The sequence below is a fragment of the Bos javanicus genome, chromosome 5 (assembly GCF_032452875.1).
Source record: "Bos javanicus breed banteng chromosome 5, ARS-OSU_banteng_1.0, whole genome shotgun sequence".
Lineage (NCBI taxonomy): Eukaryota > Metazoa > Chordata > Mammalia > Artiodactyla > Bovidae > Bos > Bos javanicus.
Window position 1 is genome coordinate 65658175 of NC_083872.1, and position 24669 is coordinate 65682843.

General features: G+C 42.3%; 1 long non-coding RNA gene across 1 annotated transcript; it reads right to left on the minus strand.

The window, feature by feature from the left end:
- Positions 1-233: 233 nt before the first annotated feature.
- On the minus strand, positions 234-24654 carry LOC133247795 (uncharacterized). The gene is made up of 4 exons (XR_009736499.1): positions 24540-24654; positions 19940-20061; positions 15981-16796; positions 234-1432 (listed from the first exon to the last, which is right to left on the minus strand). It is a non-coding gene; the product is annotated as an uncharacterized LOC133247795 (long non-coding RNA).
- Between the last annotated feature and the right edge of the window lie 15 nt (positions 24655-24669).

Consider the following 24669-nt stretch of genomic DNA (forward strand, 5'->3'; position numbering starts at 1 on the left):
GAGATGAGTGCAATTGTGTGGTAGTTTGAGCACTCTTTGGCATTGCCTTTCTTTGGTATTGGAATGAAAACCAACCCCTTCCAGTTCTGTGGCCACTGCTAAGTTTTCCAAATTTACTGGCACATTGAGTACAGCACTTTCACAGCATCCTCTTTTAGGATTTGAAATAGCTCAACTGGAATTCCCTCACCTCCACTAGCTTTACAGAGGTTGAAATAACAAAATGTGAAAACTCAGTTTTTTGCATATTTATTTAAAATTTTTTCTGCAGATAACTGGAGAAGGCAATGTCACCCCACTCTAGTACTCTTTTGCCTGGAAAATCCCATGGATGGAGGAGCCTAGTAGGCTTCAGTCCATGGGGTCGCTAAGAGTCAGACACGACTGAGCGACTTCACTTTCACTTTTCATTTTCATGCATTGGAGAAGGAAATGGCAACCCACTCCAGTGTTCTTGCCTGGAGAATCCCAGGGGACCCTGGTGGGGTCCCATCTATGCAGTTGCATAGAGTCAGACACGACTGAAGCGACTTAGCAGCTGCAGATAACTACATGTCTAAGAAATTACTATTGCTCAGGAAATGTGAAATTTATACAGAGATAAATCCTTGAGGTATGGGCCAGAGCTCTAAAAGAAGAGTGGATAGTCACCCTATCCCAGGAAGGGACATCCTCAAATATAAAACGAGGCTTCGAAATGCTCCACCAAATGATAAGCCAGTGTTCAAATAAGCCAGTGATAATGATAAATAAAGCCAGTATTCAATGATAATAAGCCAGTGTTCAAACCCTGGTCTGATTCCAAAGCCTGTGGATGTTTCGTATCACTGTTGTGAGGAATGAGGGCAGAACAGGAATCTAACAAACATGGAGCATTTTCTAAGTGCCAGTACTGTGTTAGGGTAGAGGTAATTTGCTCCCTTTTATTATTTTCTCTACAGAAGAGTGAAAGTGTTCGTTGCTCAGTCACGTGTGACTCTGACTCCATGGACTGTAGCCTGCTAGGCTCCTCTGTCCATGGAATTCTCCAGGCAAGAATACTGGATTGGATTGCCATTCCCTCCTCCAGAGAATCTTCCTGAACCAGGTATCGAACCTAGGTCTCATGCATTGCAGGCAGGTTCTTTTACCATCTGAGCCACCAGAGAAGTCCATTATCTTCTTTAGTGAAGGTGTTATGGGTCTATAACAATATTTGTTCTGTTCTAGATGTTTCTACCCTTACCCATCATCCACATGTTGAAGCCCTCACTCTCAGTGTGATAGTATTGGGAGGCAGGCTTTTGGAGGTAATTAGGTTTAGATGAGGTCATGAGAGTGTCATGAGAGTACAGCCCCACAGTTAAGATTAATGTCCTTATAAGCAGAAGAATACACCAGAGCACATTCTCTCTCCACCATGCAGGGTTGCAGCTGGAAGGCAGCTGGGCATCTGCAAGACAGGAATGACATTCTTATTAGGAACCAGATCTGCTGGTCCCCTAATCTCAGACCTCCATTCTCCAGAAGTGTGAGAAAATAAACGTCCATTGTTTAAGCTTCCCAGTCCATGGTATTTTGATATAGCAGCTTGATCAAGGACAATATCCAATTACAAATCTCTTTTTGCCTTGTTTTGAATGCAAAGGGACAAGTTTCTTTATAGTTTTTATAAAATTGTTAAAAAAAAAAAAACCAACATGATTTCTAAACAAAGGAGTTTCAGCAATGGGATTTGTAAATGTCACTTGTTTTCTTTCATTGTAGCAGCTATATGGCCTTTCTCTGGGAAAAGGGCACTGAAGTTTTACTGTAACTTATTTAATAACGATCGTCAATTGTAATAGTGTGTTAATCTCAACTGTTTCCTACGACAAGGAAGAGTTGTTACCTGGCTTGTCAGGGAAGAGATTTTTCCCAAGGATTCCTATAAATAAGATCTATCATCTTTTTAAAAAAGCAGGTTATAGAATAATATGCATCATATAATTAAATTGCAATAATACAAGTATTTATATGCATAAAAATATTCTGGAAGGTTATCTCCAAGGGTTTTAACAGAAGCTATAACTACATGTTGGAACTATGTGTAATCTTTTTTGAAAGAGTGAAAGTGTTAGTTGCTCAGTCGTGTCCGACTCTTTGCAACCCCATTGGCTGTCGCCTGCCAGGTTCCTCTGTCCATGGGACTTCCCAGGCAAGAATACTGTGGTGGGTTGCCATTTCCTCTTTCAAAGGATCTTCCAGCCTAGAGATCAAACCCGGGTCTCCTGCATGCAGGTGGATTCTTTATCATACTCATCTAAATATTCTAATTCTTGTGCCACAAAAATATAACAGGACAAAATGTTTCAACTATTAACATAATACAAGACTCAGAAAAGCTACATGAACAGTTTCTGAGAATACCAAAACTGCACTTGGATTCTATGCTTTCAGAAGGGGGTAAGAAAATGAACATTTATTACAAACTTAGCAATTTTTCAATGTGAGTGGTATTTTTCCCATTTTACAGATGAGAAAACTTAAGGATCAGAGGTTGCAGAAACAGTCTAAATCATATAACAACACAAAGCAGTGCCTGGATTAAATGAGATTCATCTGATCCCAATGGCCTCACTTTCTCCACCTGACTGGACAGCTTTCAACACTGTGTAATAGAAAGCACCACTCCAGGTGCCTTGCATACAACAGTCTGTTAGTAATGACTGCACCTAAGTTTCATCTGACTCAAGGTCCCTTCTTCCAGCTCAGGGAAGGAGTGCACGTCAGGCTCACAGGCACACCAACCACTCCCTAACTCACCATGAGTAAAGGCATATGGCTCTGAAATTCTTGTTACACCTGTAGTGCCAAATGCACTAAATGTGGTTTACCTTCCCTCTACCTGTGGTAAAAACCCATCATTAAGGGGACTTAGAGGCTTTTGATAATTCTGAGATACTTATGCTCTTAAGGGAAGCTCTCTACCTCACGGTGGACTGACAATCAGCCTTTTATTTTAACAACTGGCAGAGCATCAGAGCCTTGCCTCAATTGCCCTTTGTTTTCCTGTCCTGTTGGATGTTTTGTTAAGTATTAATATGTTTTTGATTCCCCATCACACCAAGGAGCCTTGGGCAATTCACTTATGGTTTCTCCTTGCTGTCACGTTGCAAGGAGATGAAGAACTGATTGCTAAAAATTGTTTTCTCACCATTACAATCGCGGCAGTGAGGCGCTGCATGTGGCACCTCTTGGAATAAATTTAGCCAAGTGGCAAGTGATTGGCAAGAAGCCAGCGTGGTGGGTGGAGGAGAAGCAAACTACGAACAGAATGTGGACGAGTGCTGACATTTTGGGACAGGAGAAAAATGTCATGGGATGTATGGTGATAGAGGGAAAGCATCTGCATTACAATAGGGACTTTAATGAAGCTCTTCCAATGGGTCAGGCCCTGGGTTAAGCCTTTTACATGTGTTGCATGATTCATTTCCACAAGTAGTAGCTGATCCAAGTTGTGTGAATCTCTGAAGATGATGTACTTTGTGGTAGGGGTGAGGGGTTGGGTTTAGATGATGAGATTAAAATAGAAAATGCAGGCACTTCCCTGGAGGTCCAGTGGTTAATACTCTGTGCTCCCAATGCAGAGGGCCTGGGTCCGATCCCTGGTCAGAGAACTAGATCCCGCAGGCCGCATCTAAGAGTTCACATGCTGCAGCTAAAATATCTACATGTGGCAACCAAAGAACCTGCACGCCACATCGGAGGTAGAAGATCCTGCACGCTGCAACTAAGACCAGGTGCAGCCAAACAAACAAATATTAAACAAAATTACAACCTGCCTAAGGCTCCCCTGTGAGAGGCTCACACAAGTGCGGTACCTTAACGCTTAAACATCCTTAGGTTCTAGTTAAGCCCAGAAGTTAAACTGTTCAGTCAGGTTAGGTAACTTGCCCAGTCACAGAGTTACCAAGTGGCACAACCAGGATTCCAACCAAGCTTTCAAAGTCCTTCAAGAATTGCCCAAAGCCCCCAAAGAGGCAATTCATGAAGACAAACACTCTTGAAGCAGCACCATGACACCCTGAAGTGGTTCTGAGGAAGACAGGCAGAGCTGGGCCCTGCCAGGACCTGCAGGACTTGGGGGTATGGAATCCTGCCAGATAGCTCTGCAGGGATTTGCATCTTTCAAATTCATAGCACCTATAAAGAAAACCTCTGTGAAGGGAGACAGAAAGACAGGTTTTAATGACTCTAATCACTGTATCCACAATCCAAAAAAAAAAAAAACAACACAGGAGAAAAAAAAAATTCTTTTTAAGACACACACATTTAATTTAGCCACAATCCTGGATAAGAAGCTAACAGTGATCAAAGCTGGATGCAGTGAAGGGCTGGTAAAACAACTCACGGGGCAGAGAGAGCCCCAGTTTTAGCATTGGCCAATTTCTATGGTGTCAGTGCTCTTCCCAAGACTGGTTTAAAACTACCAATGGTTGTTAGGCTCACAAAATTCCTGAATATTTCACCATCACCTCTTACAAATAGGTACAAGGTACTCTAGCACACCACTGGCTGGGTTTTCCATCTGGCTGTCAAGGTCATGGCCTCAAGCTGTTCAGTTTTTATGAAGATCTTTCTTAAAAGTTAAAGGAAAGGAGTTCCATGGGTGGTCCAGTTGCTAATACTCTACACTTCCACTGAAGGGGACATGGGCTCCATCCCTGGTTGGGGAACTTAAGATCCCACATGCTAAGACATATGGCCAAAAAAAAAAAAAGTTAAAGGCAAATCTTCTTGGCCCTGAAATCTCATCTAGGTAGGTAGAGGGTTTTTGATTAATTGATAAATCTTAAGAACATCAGGGACACTCATTAGGGGTTCTTCACCGTCCACCATGATCCATTTATATAATCTTTCTGCAACATGTACTCAACAACTGATGCAGGTATGAACCTCGGCTCCTGTCCCCTCCTCTATTTCCTTGAACTATTGACATCCCTGGAGCCTCTGTCCTCCCCACAGAACCCCACAAGTAACTGCAACAGCCAGATCAGATCAGATCAGTCACTCAGTCGTGTCCGACTCTTTGCAACCCCATGAATCGCAGCACGCCAGGCCTCCCTGTCCATTACCAACTCCCGGAGTTCACTCAGACTCACGTCCATCGAGTCAGTGATGCCATCCAGCCATCTCATCCTCTGTCGTCCCCTTCTCCTCCTGCCCCCAATCCCTCCCAGCATCAGAGTCTTTTCCAATGAGTCAACTCTTCGCATGAGGTGGCCAAAGTACTGGAGTTTCAGCTTCAGCATCATTCCTTCCAAAGAAATCCCAGGGTTGATCTCCTTCAGAATGGACTGGTTGGATCTCCTTGCAGTTCAAGGGACTCTCAAGAGTCTTCTCCAACACCACAGTTCAAAAGCATCAATTCTTCGGTGCTGAGCCTTCTTCACAGTCCAACTCTCACATCCATACATGACCACAGGAAAAACCATAGCCTTGACTAGACGGACTTTGTTGGCAAAGTAATGTCTCTGCTTTTGAACATGCTATCTAGGTTGGTCATAACTTTCCTTCCAAGGAGTAAGCGTCTTTTAATTTCATGGCTGCAGTCACCATCTGCAGTGATCCTGGCGCCCAGAAAAATAAAGTCTGACACTGTTTCCACTGTTTCCCCATCTATTTCCCATGAAGTGGTGGGACCGGATGCCATGATCTTCGTTTTCTGAATGTTGAGCTTTAAGCCAACTTTTTCACTCTCCACTTTCACTTTCATCAAGAGACTTTTGAGTTCCTCTTCACTTTCTGCCATAAGGGTGGTGTCATCTGCATATCTGAGGTTATTGATATTTCTCCCAGCAATCTTGATTCCAGCTTGTGTTTCTTCCAGTCCAGCGTTTCTCATGATGTACTCTGCATAAAAGTTAAATAAGCAGGGTGACAATATACAGCCTTGACGAACTCCTTTTCCTATTTGGAACCAGTCTGTTGTTCCATGTCCAATTCTAACTGTTGCTTCCTGACCTGCATACAGATTTCTCAAGAGGCAGATCAGGTGGTCTGGTATTCCCATCTCTTTCAGAATTTTCCACAGTTTATTGTGATCCACAAAGTCAAAGGCTTTGGCATAGTCAATAAAGCAGAAATAGATGTTTTTCTGGAACTCTCTTGCTTTTTCTATGATCCAGTGGATGTTGGCAATTTGATCTCTGGTTCCTCTGCCTTTTCTAAAATCAGCTTGAACATCAGGAAGTTCACGATTCACATACTGCTGAAGCCTGGCTTGGAGAATTTTGAGCATTACTTTATTAGCGTGTGAGATGAGTGCAACTGTGCGGTAGTTTGAGCATTCTTTGGCATTGCCTTTCTTTGGGATTGGAGTGAAAACTGACCTTTTCCAGTCTTGTGGCCACTGCTGAGTTTTCCAAATTTGCTGGCATATTGAATGCAACACTTTCACAGCATCATCTTTCAGGATTTGGAATAGCTCAACTGGAATTCCATCACCTCCACTAGCTTTGTTCATAGTGATGCTTTCTAAGGCCCATTTGACTTCACATTCCAGGATGTCTGGCTCTAGGTCAGTGATCACACCATCGTGATTATCTGGGTCGTGAAGCTCTTTTTTGTACAGTTCTTCTGTGTATTCTTGCCATCTCTTCTTAATATCTTCTGCTTCTGTTAGGTCCATACCATTTCTGTCCTTTATCGAGCTCATCTTTGCGTGAAATGTTCCTTTGGTATCTCTGATTTTCTTGAAGAGATCCCTCGTCTTTCCCATTCTGTTGTTTTCCTCTATTTCTTTGTATTGATCGCTGAAGAAGGCTTTCTTATCTCTTCTTGCTATTCTTTGGAACTCTGCATTCAGATGTTTATATCTTTCCTTTTCTCCTTTGCTTTTTGCTTCTCTTCTTTTCACAGCTATTTGTAAGGCCTCCCCAGACAGCCATTTTGCTTTTTTGCATTTCTTTTCTATGGGAATGGTCTTGATCCCTGTCCCCTGTACAACAGGACAACTGGTAAAAGTAAAAAGGGACAAGTCCAGCGTCCTCATTTTATAGATGGGGAACTGAGGCCCAAGGAGAAGAAAAGTGACAACGGTCATGTAGGATTATGATGCTAGAAAGTGAAAGTGAAGTCACTCAGTCGTGTCCAACTTTTTGCACCCCCATGGACTGTACCTGCCAGGCTCCTCCATCCATGGGATTTTTCAGGGAAGATTACTCGAGTAGGTTGCCATTTCCTTCTCCAGGGTATCTTCCCAACCCAGGGATCGAACCTGGGTCTCCTGCATTGCAGGCAAACTCTTTACCATCTGAACCACAAGGTGGCTTCAAGTGGGGCTAAAAGCTAAGTCTCCCAGGACTTCGCTGGTGGTCTGGTGATTAAGAATCTGCCTTGCAGTGCAGGGGATGCAGGTTGGATCCCCTGGCTGGTGAATTAAGATCCCACATGCTGTGGGGCAACTATGCCCATGTGCCACAAAAAAAGGTCCTGAATGATGAAACAAATATCTAGCAGGCTGCAACTAAGACCCAATGCAGCCAAATAAATAAAAAATATTAAAAAAAAGGAAAGCTAAGTCTTCTGTTTGATATTCTCTCCAACACCCTACTGTTTGCACATTTAATAAACATTTCATGATAATATCATTTTTCTTTTCTTTTTTTTTACTGAATGAATAGGTTTTTTGTTTTTGTTTCAGGATATCTTTAAATGATACCATCTCTTCCAGATTAATTTTGTAGCAACATCAGGAAAGTGATAATTTGGCTGTTTGGAGCCCTGACTCATTTTCTCTGGCCCTGCCCTGTTTACTTTTCTAGAGCTGGGAACACATCACTACACAGGGAAGCTCAGTTCAGTTCAGTTCAGTCACTCAGTTGTGTCCGACTCTTTGTGACCCCATGAATCACAGCACACCAGGCCTCCCTGTCCATTACCAACTCCTGGAGTTCACTCAGACTCACGTCCATCGAGTCAGTGATGCCATCCAGCCATCTCATCCTCTGTTGTCCCCTTCTCCTCCTGCCCCCAATCCCTCCCAGCATCAGAGTCTTTTCCAATGAGTCAACTCTTCGCATGAGGTGGCCAAAGTACTGGAGTTTCAGCTTCAGCATCATTCCTTCCAAAGAAATCCCAGGGCTGATCTCCTTCAGAATGGACTGGTTGGATCTCCTTGCAGTCCAAGGGACTCTCAAGAGTCTTCTCCAACACCACAGTTCAAAAGCATCAATTCTTCGGCGTTCAGCCTTCTTCCCAGTCCAGCTCTCACATCCATACATGACCACAGGAAAAACCATAGCCTTGACTAGACGGACTTTGTTGGCAAAGTAATGTCTCTGCTTTTGAACATGCTATCTAGGTTGGTCATAACTTTCCTTCCAAGGAGTAAGCGTCTTTTAATTTCATGGCTGCAGTCACCATCTGCAGTGATCCTGGCGCCCAGAAAAATAAAGTCTGACACTGTTTCCCCATCTATTTCCCATGAAGTGATGGGACTAGATGCCATGATCTTCATTTTCTGAAAGTTGAGCTTTAAGCCAACTTTTTCACTCTCCACTTTCACTTTCATCAAGAGGCTTTTGAGTTCCTCTTCACTTTCTGCCATAAGGGTGGTGTCATCTGCATATATGAGGTTATTGATATTTCTCCCGGCAATCTTGATTTCAGCTTGTGTTTCTTCCAGTCCAGCGTTTCTCATGATGTACTCTGCATATAAGTTAAATAAACAGGGTGACAATATACAGCCTTGATGTACTCCTTTTCCTATTTGGAACCAGTCTGTTGTTCCATGTCCAGTTCTCACTGTTGCTTCCTGACCTGCATACAGATTTCTCAAGAGGCAGATCAGGTGGTCTGGTATTCCCATCTCTTTCAGAATTTCCCACAGTTTATTGTGATCCGCACAGTCAAAGGCTTTGGCATAGTCAATAAAGCAGAAATAGATGTTTTTCTGGAACTCTCTTGCTTTTTCTATGATCCAGCGGATGTTGGCAATTTGATCTCTGATTCCTCTGCCTTTTCTAAAACCAGCTTGAACATCAGGAAGTTCATGGTTCACACATTGCTGAAGCCTGGCTTGGAGAATTTTGAGCATTACTTTACTAGTGTGTGAGATGAGTGCAATTGTGCGGTAGTTTGAGCACTCTTTGGCATTGCCTTTCTTTGGGATTGGAATGAAAACTGACCTTTTCCAGTCCTGTGGCCACTGCTGAGTTTTCCAAATGTGCTGGCATATTGAGTGCAACACTTTCACAGCATCATCTTTCAGGATTTGAAATAGCTCAGGGCTGCCCAATTCAAACACCAACAGAAAGCAGAGCCTGAGACAGGGCTTGCATCGAAGTAAGTAGGGAAAGGCAGTCCAGGTGTGTTACTGAGCTCTGGGCTTCTGGGACTTGACCCCCACCGGAACCTCATGAAGAGTCTTGTAGAATTCCTTTCAGAATTAGTGGGTTCCAGCCATGTGGGACTCTCAGAGGAAAAACCAGGAAAGTGCAAGGAAAACAGGACAAGTTTTCACCCTACCAGAATCAACTGCCCAAGAGCTGGAAAAAAGGAACATTTATCCACTAGCTCCTCTCCTTCGATGGTTAAGTTGCCCCACAACATGCCACCTCCCTCACACTTGCATTGTTTGCATATGTGAAAGTCAAAATACATTTCTGCAGGTGTCCAAGAAAGAAATGGACAGCAAGCCCAGGGCAGAATGAGATGCAAACATCTGAGGCGAGGGACGGTAGGCTTACACCTCTGGCAGCCTGAGTGTTGTAGCAATGGCTGGAGTAAAGCTGGGCTGAGAGGATGAGAGGTGGTGCACAGGGCAGTCAGCACAGGGTTTGAAGCTTGGACCCTGAGCTGGCAGCAGCTCAGAGCCTCTGGGATCTGGGATATGGTAGCAACTAAAGCTGCTATGCAGTGTATCAGGCTGCCCTTTCATGAATCTACCGTTGGCAAGATGTTGACCCTTGCATGGTTTTCCTTCCTTTCTTTGTTACTCCCTCCCTCCTTCCCTTTCTCCCTCCTTCTCCTTTTTTTCCCTTCCTCCCCTTCCCCTTTTCCTCCTTCAATAAATATTAGTAAATATCTATCATACCCCAGGGACTATGCCAGATACTTGAAATATAAAAAGAACTAAACACACTTTCCACTTTCATGCATTGGAGAAGGAAATGGCAACCCACTCCAGTGTTCTTGCCTGGAGAATCCCATGGATGGAGAAGCCTGGTAGGATGCAGTCTGTGGGGGTCACACAGAGTCAGACACGACTGAAGCGACTTAGCAGCAGCAGCAAACACACTTCTTGCCCTCAAGAAGCATGTAGGGGAGGCACCAATCATAAAACAGTTATAATACAATGTAACTCTGGGCAAGAAATGGGCAGGAGAAGAAGGGGAGAACCAAGACTTTACTTAGGAAGTAATATTTAAGTTGAGTCTCTAAGGATGATGATGATGATAATGATAACAATGACAACAGGTAACACTGATGGTTATGGATGGATGCTGCCTATGTGCCAGGCCCTATTCTAAGAATTATAGTATAATACATTTAATCCTTACAACAGCCCTAAAGAGATGCTTTTATTATCCTTAATTTAGAAGAGACAAAGTTGAACAGTTGAAAAATTAAGTTTTCCAAGGTTTAAGGCATAATGGCACAGACTGATATTCACCAAAATCCATTTTTTTCCTTCCTCCTGGACACATAGTTCATTCATTCAGTCATGTCTGATTCTTTGTGACCCTATGGATGGAAGCATGCCAGGCTTCCCTGTCCATCACTAACTCCCAGAGCCTGCTCAAACTCATGTCCATCGAATCAGTGATGCCATCCAACCATCTCATTCTCTGTTGTACCCTTCTCCTCCTGCCCTCAATCTTTCCCAGCATCAGGGTCTTTTTCAGTGAGTCAGTTCTTCACATCAGGTGGCCAAAGTATTGGAGCTTCAACATCAGCCCTTTCAATGAATATTCAGGACTGATTTTCTTTAGTATTGACTGGTTTTATCTCTGTGCAGTCCAAGGGACTTTCAAGAGTCTTCTCCAACACCACAGTTCAAAAGCATCAACTATTCGGCGCTCAGCTTTCACATAGCTGGACTACATTTCCCAACCTCCTTTGCAGTTAGGTATAGCCATGTGACTGAATTCTAGCTAATGGAATGGGAATAAAAAAGACATTTCTAGACCTGACCCACAAAAAACTCTGTATATATATCCCTCATATGCTTTTCCCCTCCTGGATGTCTGGAAAGGTGACACTGAAAAGCACATCTTGAAAACGGTTGGGTTTCCATCAATTTGGGTCCCTAAATAGAGGAGGGCTTGTCCCATTGATTATTCACGTGCCCAGCACTGTTATTTGAGCAGGAAATAAACTTTTACTGTGTTTGAGCTACTACAGATTTTGGGGTCTTTTGTTACAGCAACAATTCCATCTTTTTTTATTTTTCAGTGCGGTCAGTCTACCATAATTAGTACAGGCACATATGAAAAACAGCAGAAAATTAGGTTAAAATGGTAAATAAAAGGTGCCATGTACCACATAAAAGTCTTATCCTTTTTCTACCCCAGAAGTACAGATGGAGCAGAAGGAAACAAAAAGGGTAGCTACAGTTCCAAGTGGAGAGACAGAATAGCTGAGGGAGGTCATACCTAACACATTCTTTTTTCTCAGCAATAAGAAGCAGAGCTCTCTTCCTAAGGGTATGCTAGGTGTGTGGGCAAGAGGGTAGGCTGTGAGGCAGCAGGCTGGGAACATGAAAAAAGTGGATAATAATAAGGTTAACAACTGTGAGAGACGACAGTTTAGAGTCCAGAATTTGAAGTCTGTATCATGTAGATACCTATAGGGAAAACAGATATCACTCTAGATATTTCAAGCAGAAGGGTCTTTAACACAGGCAATTGGGTGCTCATGAAACTGACAGAAAGACCTGAGAAGCAAAATTCAGGGGGATCCTAATTTTCAACTTCATTGCCTCAGAGCCAGAGATCTGCTACCATTTTGGCAGGAAAGCTACGACAAACCTAGACAGTGTGTTGAAAAGCAGACATCATTCTGCCCACAAAGGTCCGTGTAGTCAAGGCTATGGTCTTCCCAGGGGAGCATTATCTCCTGCACTGAAAGAACATGCTACCTTTGGTGAGCAACTGGTAAGTGCTAGTTCCCATTTACTTATCTCTTTACTGCTGCTGCTGCTGCTAAGTCACTTCAGTCGTGTCCAACTCTGTGCGACCCAATAGACAGCAGCCCACCAGGCTCCCCTGTCCCTGGAATTCTCCAGGCAAGAACACTGGAGTGGGTTGCCATTTCCTTCTCCAATGCATGAAAGTGAAAAGTGAAAGTGAAGTTGCTCAGTCGTGTCCGACTCTTAGCAACCCCATGGACTGCACCCTACCAGGCTCCTCTGCCCATGGGATTTTCCAGGCAAGAGGACTGGAGTGGGTTGCCATTGCCTTCTCCCTATGTCTTTACTACCACTGTATTAAATGCAACAAGGATGAGTGTGGTGACTGACTGCAAAAATGGCTCTAATCCTTGGCTCCTCCCTGTAGCTTTGCCCTTTGCAATGGGAATTTGTAGCTCTTCCCATCAAGAGATGGACTATTTCCCCACCCACTGAATATGAGCTATTCTTGCTACTTGCTTTGCCAAACAGAGTAAGGTGACAGTGGTGTGTAAAGTTCTGAGCCTAGGTCTTGCATTCTTTCAGGCTCTCTCAGGCCTCTTCTTGGCCATGAGTCAAGCCCAAGCTAGCTGGCTTGCTTGACGAAGAGAGACCACATGACGCAGAGGTATGTAGCCAAGTCACCCAAGCCAAGTTCATGCTAGATTAGCCATCCCCTAGTTGGTCAGCAGACCACCAGCACCAACAAGCCCAGCCAAGATCAGCCACGACCAACCCAGAACATGAGAACCATCCAGCCACAGCCTTGTTGCATGCCACTGTGGCTGTTTTTTATGCAGCTTTCTTGTGTCAATAGTTAACTGATACAGTTTGCTTTCAGGCAAAGCAGAAAGTCTAATGTATGAATTATGCCAGTATTAACCAGAACAATTAATCAGGAGAATTAATCTAGGTTGCAAGTGACAGAAATCTAAGATTTGCTTAAACACATAAGGGAATTTATTGGTTCATATGGGCTTCCCAAGTGGTTCAGTGGTAAAGAATCCACCTACCAATGCAGGAGACACAGAAGACATGGGTTCAACCCCTGTGTCAGGAAGATCCCCTGGAGAAGGAAATGGTAACCCACTCCAGTATTCTTGCCTGGAAAATCCCATGGACGGAGAAGCCTGACGGGCTGCAGTCAATGGGGTCAGGTCGCAAAGAGTCAGACATGACTGAGCATGCACACACATTATTTAAAAGTCCAAGAGTAGACACAGCTAGATCTAGATGCCCTAATTTGTTATTGGGAACTTGACTCTCCCCATCTCTTGGCTCTACTTTTATCTTAGTTTCATTTTCATGCAAATATTCCCTCATGGGTCAGGAGGGCCACCAGCAGTCTCTAGGTTATATTCTATTAGTTAAATAGAAAGAGAGTTTCTGTTTTCTGTGTGTGTGTGTGTTAGTCGTGTCTGACTCTTTGTGACGCCAAGGGGTATAGCTCATCAGGCTCCTCAGTCCCTGGGATTTTCCAGACAAGAATACTGGAGAGGGTTGCCATTTCCTTCTCCAGGGGATCTTCCTGATCCAGGGATCAAACCCAGGTCTCCTGCATTGCAGACAGACTCTTTAATTGAGCCACCAAGGATGCCTGTATTCTAATATTTCAGGTAAACATATGAGGGACAACTTTCACTGGATTGACTAGGATCACACACCTATCCCTGATCAACCACTTTGTTTTTTTAGGGCAATACACTGTGCCTGGGTCTGGATCACTTTCATCCAACCCAGAGATAGGAGATGGGTTGGTGATAAAAACACATGGACTAAGAATAAATAAAGAGGGGGTTCCCTAAAAGAAAATTAAAGTAGTGCTATCAAAAGAATAGATGAATACTATGCATGACCTTGGCTTCCCAGGTGGCACTAATGGTAAAGAACCCACCTGCCAATACAGGAGAAATAAAAGATGCAGGTGTAATCCCTGGGTCAGGAAGATCCCTTAGAGGAAGACATGGCAACCCACTGTAGTATTCTTGCTTGGAGAAGCCAATGGACAAAGGAGCCTCACAGATTACAGTCCACAGAGTTGCAGAGTCAGACACGACTGAAGTGACTTCGCATGTATGCATGCATGGCCTTGGCTTTAGATGACTTGGCTACAAGGCTTTCTTCATGTAGTCTCTCATCACCCAAAAGGCTAGCTTGGGCTTTTTGATTGCCCTGGTAAAGGCCTAAGAGAGCCTGGAAGAGTGCAAGATCTAGGTTCAGAACTGTCACATGCTACTTGCACTGTATTCTATCGAATAGACTTCTATACTTGTCTATATTCTTCTCTACTCCTTGATATTACTAATGAATTAAAGAAAAGAGAGTGAAGCAATGACTTCTCAGCACTGATTCTTTTGCAAAACATACATGGTTCACTATCTGTATAAACTTTTCAACACTGATGCCAAAATAGCTATTGTTATGCACAAGTTTTCTTCCATCCCACCCAGAAGAATGGTCTACAAATCAAATCTTGATTACATGTATCATATATGTAGATAATGATCAAGAGGCCGTTCACATTAAAGACGGGCTTAGGACAGTCACTGGAACTATGAGGTATCTTAATTTCATCTCACAGACTCCTGATGTGTGCCCATGAGCTACCTGAATCATAAAATGGCTTCAGAGTCGTAACTGGAGAGGTAGTACAGTGCAGTGGCCAAAAGCACAGGTTCTGGATACAGTCTGCATATATTTGGGTTCCAGCTCTGACTGCTTTATGAAACTGACTTTGGGTAAGTAACTCAGTCTCAGTTTTCCCAACACTAATGGGAATAACAATAGAATTTACCTTGTAAGACAAGTAAATGAGTCATAATATGCAAAACACAGAAGAGTACCTGATTCATAGCAAGAGCTATAAAGTATCAGCTATTAATCATCTGGGTGGATACATGTTGCAAGAAGTCTTTTGAACCTGGAGCGAGAAAATCTGGCATCATCAGTCAGAGATGCGTGACCTCAGCTGAGTCACTTCTCATTTCTGGGACTACCTAATTTCATCTGTAATGTGACAGAACTTATATCTACCCTGTTTACCTTGCAGGGATGCTGTAAGGATCAGAGGAGTTGACAGATGTTAAATTTCTTACAAATCTTCAAGTCCTTTATAAATAAAAGGCCTTATTAACACTATCTCCATCAAGATTATCTGACTGTGTGCAATCAAGGCAGTTTTTCATTCCACAGTGCTTTAGACAAAGAATCATTAGAGGAAGAAAATCTGCTGCTGACAAAAGAATGGATCCCTCAACCAAAGCGTTGTTAAGTCATTCAGTCGTGTCTGACTCTGCAACCCTATGGACTGAAGCCCACCAAGCCCACCAAGCTCCTCCATTCATGGGATTTTCCAAGCAAGAATACTGCCAAATCCAGTGGCAAATGTCATTAGGATTGTTTTGTGATTTGAAATATCCACCACCATCTTTTGTAGTTAGCATGAAGTAAAGTTAATTGTAATGGGAAGCATATTAAATTGGGGATCAGGACACCTGGATTCTAGTTCCCAATTCTGCCATTAATTTCCTGTGTCATCTCAAGTGAGTCATTTGATTTCTCTGGGTTACCCTAGCCTGTAAAATGGGGAATGCTTGTAACACTGTGACTGCATAGCTCTTGTGACAAAGATATTCCTGGGCATTGGGTTGTGGTCATTCTTGGTGGAAGATTACTCATCATTTAGATTAAATCCCCACTGAATCTCTGGAAAACGCACCTGCCCGGACAGCATTTGATTACAAATACAGTATCTGTTTAATAGAATACATCCAAGAGTATATAGTGAAATCATAATCTCTTTGTCTCTATAATTCCCCATGAATATAAGCATAAATCAACCTACAGATGACTGAGAAATGCATAGCAGTCTTCTTTCACTGCTCCTATAAGGCATCTGGTGATTTCATCTTCCATGGACCTTCTTTCATTGTCCATGCCCTGGGACCTTGTCCACTCTTTCTAAGAGGCCATTTCAGCAATCTCCTAGTATGATCTATAACCTGCTATATGTGATCTGCTCTTCAACCCTCTGACTTCCTCTCCTACTTGCTGTGTTCCTGACATGCTAGACCTCTGGCTATTCCTGGACCAGACTGAAGCTCAATACTGCCTCAGGGCCTTTGCACTTGTTCTTCTGCCTGGAATTATCTTCATGTCCATGGTTCCCTCCCACCCTTCCTTCATGCTTCTGTTTCCCTGATTACCTTATATAACATTGCAAATCCTCCCCCACTTTGCTCTGGTGCTCTCCAAATTAAGTACCAGCTAAGCTGCAATGAAAGTAAAAGTTGCTCAGTCATCTCCGACTCTTTGCGACTCCATGGACTAGGCAGTCTATGGAATTTTCCAGGCCAGAATACTGTAGTGGGTAGCCATTTACTTCTCCAGGTGATCTTCCCAACCAGGGATTGAACCCAGGTCTCCCACACTGCAGGTGGATTCTTTACCAGCTGAGCCACCAGGGAAGAGCAAGAATACTGGAGTAAGTAGCCTGTCCTGTCCCCTGACCCAGAAATGAGATCCAAACCCAAAATGGCTTATGTTAGTTTACTTCCTTCTTGTATAATACTCAGTAATTGAGCACTCTAAATCTGGGGGCTCTGTCATCTTCCATACTTGGCTTCCAAGGATGCTCCAGTCAGTGCCATCTCCTAGCCAGCTGGAAGAAGAAAGAGAGGATACGAGGAAAGTGACTTTATCCTTCAGTTAATGACCTGAAAGTTACACAAAACCCTTCCACTCATACCCCACTGAATTGAACTTGTCACAGCACTATATATCCAGGTGCAAAATGAAGGCAGGGGGAATGCAGACTCTAATGCCGTAGCCATGTTATCAGTCAAAAGCTGAGAGAGGGGTTCTTTTTCTAAAAAATGAAAAGGGGAATGAATTCTGTGGAATAGTTAAAAGTTTCTGCCACACTCTCCCCTTAGTATATTCATCTCCATAGCATTTATTGCCATCTGATGATCTACTATAGATTAACATCATTTACATATTTATTTTTTATTTCCCCACACTGGAACACAAGCCCCATGAAGACAGGGAATTCATTTGTTTACTATTGTCTCTTAAGCCTTTAGATCAGTTTCTGACATATAGCTGGCACTCAATAGAAATTCATTGAGTATGTAAATAGACTTTTTTCCCTATCTGGCATTCTGAGTCACTTGCTTCTCTTTCACTCTGAATCACACAGATCCAAATTTTCCTCGTTTTCAGTGTTAATGAGATTCTGATGTGACTTCCTCTTGGAGCTCCCAGGATTCAAGAGCAGGATGTTGTCTTTCCAGATCCCATCTCAAGTAGGCATGATGTTCTCCAAAGAACTCTGGGTTTACAAGAAGGAGTTAGGAGGAGATGCAACTTTTTTTAAGTTAATGGTCTTTATTTTCGGAGCAGCTTTAAGTTTACAGAAAACTTGAACAGAAAGCATAGAGAACTCCTGTATGCCAACTTTCCCTTCCCATACAATTTCCCCCATTTTTTAAAAATTTTTATTTATTTATTTGGCTATACTGGGTCTTCTTTGCAGGCATGCAAAATCTTTGGTTTTTGTTGCAGCATGCAGGTTCTTTTCCTTTTTTAGTTGTGGCACGTGGTATTTTTTATTAATAGCTGCAGCATGCAAACTCTTAGTCCCAGTATGTGGGATCTAGTTCCCTGACCAGGGATCAAACCTGGGCCTCCTGCACTGGCAGTGCAGTCTTAGCTACTGGACCATCAGGGAAGTCTGTCCCTGAGTATTAACTGCATTGCATTACTGTGGCATGCTTGTTACAATGGACGAGCCCATAATGATACACTGTGACTAACTAAAGTCTGTATTTAACTGAGGGTTCACTCTTTGTGTTCTACTATTGTGTGAGTACTCTCAAATGCATAAAGTCATGTATCCACCATTATGGTATGATACAGAATAGATTCACTGCCCTAAACCCCGCTGTGCTTCACCATTTGCCCCCTCCTCCCAGCCCCTGGTAACCGCCAATCTTTTTATTGTTTCTATAATTTTCCCTTTTCTAGAATGTCATGAAGTTGGAGTCACACAGTATGCAGCTTTTTCAAATGGGCTTTTTAAACTTAGCAATATGTATTTAAGCTTCTTTCATTTTTTTTTTGAAACCAGATAGCTCATTTTTTTAATTGAATTTTTATTTTATATTGGGGTATAGTTGATTCACAATGTTGTGTTATTTTCAGGTGTATAGCAAAGTGCTTCAGTCATATATATACATATATCCATTCTTTTTCAGATTCATTTCATCAATGAACAATACTATATTTAAGGATGTACCATAGTTTGTTCATCCATTCACCTATTGAAGGACATCTTGAATGCATCCAAATTTTGGCAATTATGAGTAAAGCTGTTATAAACATCCATATGCAGGTTTGTGTGGACATAAATTTCCAAGTCATTTAGTTAAATACCTAGGAGAGTGACAGGGGGATCATACGATAAGCCTATGTTTAGCTTTACAAAAAGTAGGTAACCGTCTCCCAAAGTGGCTATACCATTGTGCATTCCCACCAGCAATGAATGAGAGTTTGTTTTGCTCCTCTCCAGGATTTAGTGTTGCCAATATTTTAGAGCAGTAGTCTAGTCCCCAACCTTTTTGACACCAGGGACTGGTTTCGTGGAAGACAACCACTCACTTCCTGTTGTGTGGCCCCATTCCTAACAGGCTACAGACTGGTATGGTCTGTGGTATGGGGGCTGGAGACCCCTGTTTTACAGTTTAGTCAATTTAACACATAGGCAACTGTCTAATGACATACGATGTTGAACATCTTTCATTCACTTATTTTCTATCTGTATATCTTCTTTGGTGAGGTGTCTGTTAACATCTTTTACCCATTTTTAACTCAGTTCTTTTTATTTCTGAATTATAAGAGTTCTCTGTGCATTTTGGATACACATATTTTATCAGATATATGTTTTTAAAATATTTTTCCCAGTCTGTGACTTGCCTTTCCATTCTCTTAAGATGTATTTTTAAATGTATCTTTAAAGTATTCTATCACCCAGATCAAAGAGCAGTACATAAGAAACCAAGAAGCATCTCCTTCTCTACCTCCACCACTAAATTAACTGAAAATGTACCATTCTATACATGTAAGAAGTTTAAGGAGAAACTCTAATAATTATTTGACTTCAATGGAACATTCAAAGCACATATGTATACATTACTTCTTTCAGAGCAGCATTAATTTTACAAAGTCACACAGCTGAGTGAACCTCCCAGGATTAGAAACCACATTTTATGACTCCTGGTCTGATATTCTTTCCAGTCTATCACTGACTCCTATTATCAAGATTTTGTCTTTGATTTTTTTTTTTTGACTCTGACTCACCATATAAACACTTGCATTGAAAGGAAGGCTTAAGTTTCCAGTCTTATTTATCAGCAACACAAACAGTTTAAATCAGATGTATTAAGTATCATTTTGGGTGAAAGTGACAGAACCCAATTAAAATTGTCTTAAGCACACAAAGGGGGAATCTGTTAACTAGGGCAACTGAAAAGACCAAGAACTGGATAGAGGGATCCACTGGCTCACGTAAGCTCATCTTAATCTCCTTCCCTCCCTCACCCCTTTTCCCTGTCTCTCTCTCTCTCATTTACTTTGGACAGAGCTCATTCTCAGGCGGACTTCTCCATGAAGTCACACAATGGCCACCAACAGCTTAAGGCTACTATCATCTTGCAAAATCCAGGAAAAAGAAGCACCTCTTTCCCAACAGCTCTAACAAAACTTCCAGATAGGGCCTTGGTCCAGTTTAGGACACATACTTACCTCTGAACCAGTTAGTTGGTCAAAGAAATGCTTCTTAGGACACATGCCCTCCTAGGTGTCTAATCTGAACTTCAGATACTGAGAATGAGGGAAGAGTGAGTCCTGAAGGGAAAATCAGGATGCTGTTTCAAGAAGAAGAGAGAACACACACTGTCAAGAACTCTACAAATGTCCACCACAACATCGATGCATTTATTTCTCTAAGTCTGTCCCTCCTAGTTCACACTCTTAAGATGTGGGGCAACACTGCTATATTTAAAATAGAAAGCAAAAACCTACTGTATAGCACAGGGAACCTTGCTCGATACTACGCAACAAGGTAAATGGCAAAAGAATTCGAAAAAGAATAGCCACATGTACAGGTACAGGTCAATCACTCTGCTGTATGGAAACTAACACAGCATTGTTAATCAACTATATTCCAATATAAAGTAAAAAGTTAAAAAAAAAAAGTGGGGCAGTAAAAAAAAAAAAAACACTGGAAGACCCAAATACAAATGCTTCCACTGCTTAGAAGTCCTCTGAACTTCAGATCCCTTATCTTTAAAGTGAGGATAATACAACCTACCCTGGTGATATGGATAGGAGAATAAAATAATGACAATAGCAAATAGGTAATAAAAATATCTCATCCCCAGTTTCTGATTCGACAGGTTTGGGGTGAAGCCTCAGAATTCACACCTAACAAGTTCCTATACAGTGTTGATGTTGCTGGTTGGGGACCACAATTTGATAACCAAAGTATTAGGTTACTGACTCTTCAGAACAACTCCATGAGGGGCACTAGTATTACCCCTAATTTGTGGATGAGTAAACTGAGGTTCACACAGCTAGGCAAACTCCTTGCATTCTTGTAATCCCTGGGCTTTAAATTAGAGGGCACTGAGGAAACAAAGATTAAAGAGCAAAATTGCCAAGACTTCCCAATCGAGCTTATGGAGGAAGAAATGAAAGAATTTGTCTAAGTGAACTGTTGGAAGGGATGGGGCAGGCAGAACCATTGTGGTAAAAGGGAACAGAGGATGGCATGGAGTATTGAAGATGTTGGCATAGAGGGCAATAGCTGAGGGCAAGCAGATTCCTAAGTAAACAGTGGTGCTTTTCAGGGCTGCTTTGGATATTCTATAGAACCTAAGAAACAGCTTTGGGAGAAATATTAAAAATCCTGTGACACAAACCACGTCCAATGTAGGAAGTTACATTACTCTTTGAGTTTGTCAGGGTTAAACAAAATGTACACTTTGTTAATTCAACAAACACTCATTAACCTCAAGTTCAGAGGATGCACTGGTGACACAAAGTTGAAAAAGTCCATGGTTTCTGCCCTTAAGGAACTTGTCGAGTAGCAAGATAGTAGAGCATTTATCCATTCAGCAAACATTTATTCCATCCTCTGTGCCAATACAATTCCTTTTAAAAATGGCATCATTATTAATATCACTTCTTTTTAATAGGTCAGGAAGTTGGGTCTCAGGTAGGTTAGATAACTTGTGAAAGCTTGTGCAGTTATGGTACCTGGTACCTTTCATCCATTAGCTTCTTAACTCTGTACAACAACCCCTATGAAGTATGTACTTTTTGTTAGCTCCATTTACATAGAAGGAATTGATGCTCAGAGAGGGTAACTTTCCCCCAAACCACACCAGGAATAAATGGCAGAGCTAAGATTCAATAAAATTCAGGTAAACTGGTTCTAGCATCTATGCTCTTAACCACTACGGTGTATTAATAAACAGTTCAACCAGAGCTGTTAATATACAAGGATCATATAAGGAGTAATAATGCAATATACAACTTGCAAGTGTCAGCTTTTAGATTTTCATGTTTCTCTCTACTCCTTATTGTCCCATTAACTTCATTACAAAAACTAAATAACAGAGAAGGAAAAGGACACAATTATCTGGGGATAATTTTAGAAACAGGTTGGGAACATTGCTTAGAGTATGGGCTCTTACCCTCAGGTAACTGAAGACTTCTAATTCTGAAATCATCTATGCATTTTAGTGTGAATGAGTTTATTAGCATTTTTCTGAAGAGAAAAATCTACAACTTTCTTAGACTTCCTTAAAGAATCTGTGATCCAACAAAGTGAACAACCACCTACAGAAAAAAAAGTCAATTAGCCTACTGGAAGCCAGCCAAACATTGAGTGCTTCTATATTTTATTATTAAAAAGTAAAACTCAATAGCACAGGGAACTCTACTCAATACTCTGTAATTGACTATCAAGGTGAAGGTGAAGTTGCTCAGTTGTGTCCAATTCTTTGCGACCCTGTGGACTGTAGCCTACCAGGCTTCTCTGTCCATAGGATTCTCCAGGCAAGAATAGTGGAGTGGGTTACCATTTCCTTCTTCAGGGGATCTTCCCAACCCAGGGATCAAACCTGGGTCTCCCTCATTGGAAACAGACACTTTAACCTCTGAGCCACCAGGGAGGTAATTGACTATAGAGGGAAAGAATTTTAAAAAGAGTATATGTAAAACTGATCCACTTTGTTACTCACCTGAAACTAATGCAACATTGTAAATCAAGTATACTCCTATGAAAACTTTTTTTAAAAGTCTCATACATGTATGGAGACATTAAAAAAATTTTACAACTCTGTGACAACATGGAAAAACATGTAATGTCAATAACAATATAAAAGTACAATATCAACTTTATTTCTTCACCATACATATTTCGCTCACTTCCTTTCTTTCTTTTCCTCCACACTGGACAGTACTTCTCAAAGTCACCAGTGACCATAACCTTGTCAGATCCAGCAGCTACTTCTCTCTCCTTGGTTTTCACTATAGTTGGTGACTGGCTGTGCTTCTAGCCCAGGACTAGTCTGTTTCTATATCAATGACTCTCTTTCCTGTCACCCTTCTGGCTGCTGCTAAATGTTGGAGCATTCTATTGATCAACTTGGGTTCTCTTCTCTTCTTCCTTCTCCTTTACATCACTCTCTCCCTAAATCATCTTATTCAGTTCCATGGCTTTAAATAACTTTGCACTTTCAGTTAAGTGTATTTAACTCACAGCTCCCGCCCTGACCTCTACACTGAGCACTCAGTTCAGTTCAGTCGCTTAGTCGTGTCCGACTCTTTGTGACCCCATGAATTGCAGCACACCAGGCCTCCCTGTCCATCACCAACTCCTGGAGTTCACTCATACTCACGTCCATCGAGTAGGTGATGCCATCCAGCCATCTCATCCTCTGTCGTCCCCTTCTTCTCTTGCCCCCAGTCCCTCCCAGCATCAGTCTTTTCCAATGAGTCAACTCTTCGCATGAGGTGGCTTTAGCGTCATTCCTTCCAAAGAACACCCAGGACTGATCTCCTTTAGAATGGACTGGTTGGATCTCCTTGCAGTCCAAGGGACTCTCAAGAGTCTTCTCCAACACCACAGTTCAAAAGCATCAATTCCTCGGTGCTCAGCTTTCTTCACAGTCCAACTGTCACATCCATACATGACTAGGCAGGAATATATTCAGTTTGAATATCTCTCCTTGGGTATTTACGATGTAAGCACCCCAGAATAAACATTTCCAAACAAAATTATTATTAATAGTAATATTATTCAGTTCAGCTCAGTCGCTCAGTTGTGTCTGACTCTTTGCTACCCCATGGACTGCAGCATGCTAGGTTTCCCTATCCATCACCAACTCCCCTGTCCACTACCAACTCCCTGAGCTTGCTCAAAGGTATGTCCACCCAGTAGGCGATGCCATCCAACCATCTCATCCTCTGCTGTTCCTTTCTCCTCCTGCCTTCAATCTTTCCCAGCATCGGGATCTTTTCTGAGTCAGTTCTTTGCATCAGGTGGACAGAGTATCTGAGCTTTCAGCTCCAATGAATATTCAGGGTTGATTTCCTTTAGGATTGACTGTTTTGAGCTCCTTGCAAGCCAAGGGACTCTCAAGAGTCTTCTCCAACACAACAGTTCAAATAGAGCAGAGCACAGGCCATAGCCGACTCTCCAGAAACATTGAATTAAGTGAAAAAACCTCTATCTCTCTCACACACACACACACCTGTTCATATAATTATGTTTAACAACAGGACATAAAACTGGTAAGAAAATAACAAAAAGCTAATTGGTTGTGCATAAAACCATGAGTTACTGTGCTATGTGTGCGTGCTACGTCGCTTCAGTTCTGTCCAACTTTTTGCGACCCTACAGACTAGTAGCCCTCCAGCCTTCTCTGTCCATCGCATTCTTCAGGCGAGAATACTGAAGTAGGTTGCCATGCCCTTCTCCAGATCTTCCCAACCCAGGGATTGAAGCCGCGTCTCTTACATCTCCTGCGTTGACAGGCGTGTTAAGAATATCAGACTTTGAAGCCGAGTGACCTCTGCCAGACTGCCACTTACCGGTTGCTAATCCTTGCTTTCTTCGTAGGCTAAAGAGACTTAAAAATATGTACATTTCGAATCATCATGAGGTCGCGAGGAGTCGGACGCGACTGAGCGACTGAACTGAACGTTCACAATGCGCTTTACTGTGAAACCATGAAGGTAAAGAACTTTGCTTGGTGTAGGGTACATAGTAAGGGTTAGTGATGGTCAGCTGTTAATGACGACGGGCGTATTTTCTTTTATGATAAAAACGCACCTTTTTCTTATAAACCTTCGCTCAAGACAGCGGATAAACTTCCACACCCACCTACTCACTCAGACACTCCGCCGTTCCCAGAAGGCTCTGGGGACTGGCGCGCCTGCTCCGTCCGCTACTTCCGTTCACG